Source organism: Solanum pennellii, chromosome 8 (genome assembly GCF_001406875.1).
Source record: "Solanum pennellii chromosome 8, SPENNV200".
Taxonomy (NCBI): Eukaryota; Viridiplantae; Streptophyta; class Magnoliopsida; order Solanales; family Solanaceae; genus Solanum; species Solanum pennellii.
The window spans coordinates 56,476,696-56,481,468 of record NC_028644.1 but is presented as its reverse complement, the minus strand read 5'-3'; positions in this window follow the sequence as shown (position 1 = coordinate 56,481,468).

The window sequence follows — 4,773 nt, the reverse complement described above, 5'->3', positions numbered from 1 at the left end:
GGGGTGGTCGGGGTGAGGGCGGGGCAAAAAAACTAAAAGAAATTGAAGTTGAAAAATATTTTTCAAATAAGCTTTAAATTTATTTTTACGACAGAAAAATGTAATTTGAAGTTGGAAGAAAGTTTTGGAAAATATTTTCCTTAATTTTGGAAGGAAATTATTTTTCTTAAATTTGAGGGAAATGAGTTAATTTGAAAAATATTTTACCCAACCAAACATGAGAAAATTGAAGAACATTTTCCTTCCTACCAAATACACCCTTAATTGTGAATTTGGTGAAGAAGAAAAAAGGAAGAAGTTATGAATTTTAATTGGTTTCCCACTTTGGATGGTTGTTATCTATGGTATTGTAATTTTATTGTTAGTTTAAGAATCCGTTTGGCCATTCGATATGGTATTATGATATAGAATCATGAGATGGAGTTAAACTTTTGTTTGGACATGTGATATGAAATTTTTGTGTTGTATATTTTCTTATAAACATAAAAATCTTATAAGTTGTAAAACTATTAAAATAGTCTTATTCAATCTTATCAAATAAACAAAAATTTATAAAACGGACAAGGGCCTAAAATACCCTTAAAGTATTAAAAATGGTACAAAATTACCCTTCATCCACCTATTGGCTCCAAAATGCCCTTTTCATCCACCTATTGGCTCCAAAATACCCTTGTCATCCACCTTTGGGTTCAAAATTGACCATTTTTTAATTGTTTTAAAATTGAACTCTTTAAATATTTTTTGAAATACTTCGCGTTCAACTATTAATTATAAATTCAATTTATTACTATAATTTATAAACCAATCCACTATCCACTCATTACTAACTAAACCTCACTCAATTAATAATTCAATTATAATATCAAAATCGTCATAAACACTACTAAAGCACGATGAAATTATAGATTACTGAAAATGACGTTCAAAATTATTCTAGTCCGAATTGAACCCCCAATTAAATTTAGGTTGAGCCGCTTATTTAGGAGGACACTTTCTTTCAAAATTGAATTAGAAATTTATGATTAAAGATAAAGAAATAATACATCCTAATTAATTCATGCACTTTTTTTAAATATAATTTTATAAATATTTATGATTTATTTTAAAACCTTTAATATATTATTTTGAAAAAAAGTTACCTATGAAGTAACATCACATAATTGAGACGTAAGAATAATTAAGATGAACATAGTCAGACTTTTAAGTTTATCGGTGATTTTTATTTAGCCACTTGAATGTATGATAATTTACTTCTATAATTTTTAAAAACACTCAATTGGCAGTAGCTTGCATTAATAATGTGACGGGTTCATTAATTTAGAGGGATTTAATTAGTAATGGGTGGGTAGTGGATTGATTTATAAATTACACTAATAAGTTAAATTATAACAAATAGTTGAGCGCCACGTATTTAAAAAAATATTTAAATAGTTTAAATATAAAACCGTTAAATAAGTGGTCAATTTTGAACCAAAAGGTGGATGACAAGGGTATTTTGGACCCAATAGGTGGGTGGGAAGGGCATTTTGGAGCCAATAGGTGGATGAAGGGTAATTTTGTACCATTTTCAATACTTTGAGGGTATTTTGGGCCCTTTTCCGTTTATAAAATCGCATAATGAATTATTACAAAGTTATTTGTCCTCCACTTAAGTAATTGTTTCATCTAACTTTAATTTTAATTTTTTTTTTAAAAAAAAAATTGAACATAAATTGTAGTTTAGTAGTCTTTAATATATTCCTCCCATATAGTACAGACAATTTCCTCGCGTTGAACTTGCATTTCGCGATTATGTGACCAAGAAGACGAACCAACATTGTTACTTTGAGTCATTTAATTTGTTGGTCAGTATCATCCGCAAATACATTTTCATGCTCATAGACCATAAATATTTCTTCACTTTAACAATCGGTTGTGTGAGTTAAAGTAACTATACGTTGTTGACTGGTGAGAATAATAAATTTTAAAAAGTAATGATGTGATTATAAATTTTATTCACATATGAAATAAATGGTTAGTAGATATAAATGTGGGTTGTTTTAACAAAATATAAAGTTGTGGATCAATTTTTGTACTAAAATATCTCAAATCATGATATATTTGTGTCCTACATGACGTCATACGTGTATCATGACATGTAGTACACGTTTGTCTTATTGTTCAAATTTATACAAATTTAAGTGTCTACTTGTGCCAAGTTAAGGGTCATATTTATGTATTATGCCTATCAAAAACACACATAAACTATCACTTTTTTTGAGTTTCATATCTAAATTATTGAGGGTGTGAGTTTTATACTTAAATTATCACTTTTTAGTTTAAGAAACACATATACGTACATTATTAGAATTTTTTTCTTAAAATATATATACATACATATCTAACAGAAAATGAGAAAAATATAGTTAAAAAAAATTAAGAGCGAAGGGTTACATAGGATGTGGCAGAATTTCTATTTATTTAAAAGTAAAAGGGGAAATACATAAAAAAAAAAGAAAAGAACTTGGCAGGAGAACTTATTTTAGCACTTGAACTAGACGGGTGTCTAAATACCCCCCTTAAACATCTTTCAACTGAATTAATTACCACCTTCTATATACACAACCAGTCTCATGGATATTGGAAGGTGATATTCACACACGCCACATAAGCGCCACCTCATTGACACGTTGACAACACATCATATAATGAAGAATTTAGTTGTTTCATTTTTTTTGCTAATCGACATGGTTAATTGAAAATACAACTGTATAAAAGAAAAAAAAAAGAAAGCAAAAATAAAAGAAAAGAAGAATGAGCAAAAAAAGAAACTGGTCCAAGAATGAGTAATTTTTCGGCCATAGGAGATTTCAGTTTTCTTTTGGAAGCAGGTACCTTTTTTTATTAAATGGGTTTGATATTCATAATCAATTTGTAAAACATACAAAAATAGAAAAATGCTTTTAATAAAAATTAGAATTGTGAATAACATTATGTGTGCTATATAAATTTTATGCTTCCTCTTTTCGAGTCAGTGAAGGGCAGTCGTGACTGTTTCAACAGCAATCGCCGAAGTCATTATAGTCATATTAGGCTAAAAAAGGATAAATCTGAAGGTTTTCAAACCTTTCACATGTCGGCAGAGGTTCGCCTAAAAAATAGAAATTAAGAAAACACATAAAAAAAAGAATGGAAGAAAGTCGTGGAAGAGCATACGTCCAGCGTTTAACCATGGGTGCCATCGTGAAGAATTTTTTTTTGGCGAGATTTGATGGTCTCACGATGACTGATCTCTCGCGAAGCTTTAATGAAGGAGGAACAGAAGGACTTGACCGATAGGGTGAAGTCTGTCCTGGTTGAGCTTCATTGAATCGCTACTTCGTGATCTCCATTAAGAACGTCTTAGGCCGGCGGTGGGATAGAGAAAGAGCCAAGGTTTCAAAAAGAAGACAAAGTGGGACCCACTTACTTTTTCTCTTCAACTTTTTATGATTTACGTTCGGATATTTTTTTTGTTTGTCATTTCAGCCAATAAGGTGGTATTTAATTCAGTTGAAAGATGTTTAAGGAGGTTCCCGCATAGTTTAAATGTTAAAGTAAGTTTTCATGCCAAGTTCAAGTGGAGTTTTTATGTATTTTCTCAAAGTGAAATAATATTAATTTTTTTTAGGGGTTGGGGGAGGGGATGAGTGGGTGGTTTTTTTTTTTTGAGAAGGGTACGTGGAGGAGCCGGTGGATTGAGGTAACAAAAATAATTTAAATTTTATTTTTTAAGAAAAATATTTTTTTATAGATAGTATTACTTTAATCTTTAATTTTTAATTAATATGAATAGTTTATTATTGCCAAGGTGGAATATTTTATCCATGTAAAAAGTTATGTGTCAAGGTTTTTTCGAATAAAAAAGAGAGTGCATTACACAAACCACTGATGTATGTTTCTCAAACTAAAAAGTGATAGTTTAGATATGAAACTCACACTCTCAATAGTTTAGATATGAAACTAAAAAAAGAGGAATAGCTAGGTATTTTTTTGACACTTATGTCTTATTATTTTTACATTTAACAACATGAAAATGAAAAAACAACTTTCAAGTATTCAATTAATCAATTTATGGTTGCTTAATTACTTTTTTTGTCTCCGACAATTTATTATATTTATTTTATCTCTTACTTTTATTTAATATATTAATTCCTGAATATCTATTTATATTATTTTTATTTTTTATTTTTGTATAATGAATAAAATAAGAGAAGTATGTAGAAGTGTTAGAAATTGTCCTATAAGTAGTAGTGGCAGTAAAAAAAATGGGAAAAAGGATGAATTTACTCACTAACTTTAATAAATGGTACGTTTATGTCCTCCGTTATACTTTGCATACACATATATCCCTGTCGTTCAATTATAGGAACAAATATACCCCTCTCACTAACTTATCCTTATTCTTTCACACGTGTATGTAACGACCTGTTTAGTCGTTTTGAGCAGCAAATTTATTTCTGGAAAAACTGGCTAAGATTACGGACATCACGACGGACCGTCATAGGCACGACGGCCCGTCACAGATGTCTCGTTTCAGCATACTTAGAAATTCTGAAATTGGGTACTGAAAATCGACTCTCTGTAGTCGGTGACGGACCTGCAGGACGTGCCGTCACATCCACGACGAGCCGTCGTAAGCTCCCGTTGCAAAACACTTCAACTCTTGAGAAATTGGTACGGGAAACGAGTCTCTGACCGTCAGGACGGAGGTGCAGGACGGACCGTCACAGGTGTGACGGGCCGTCACAGTCC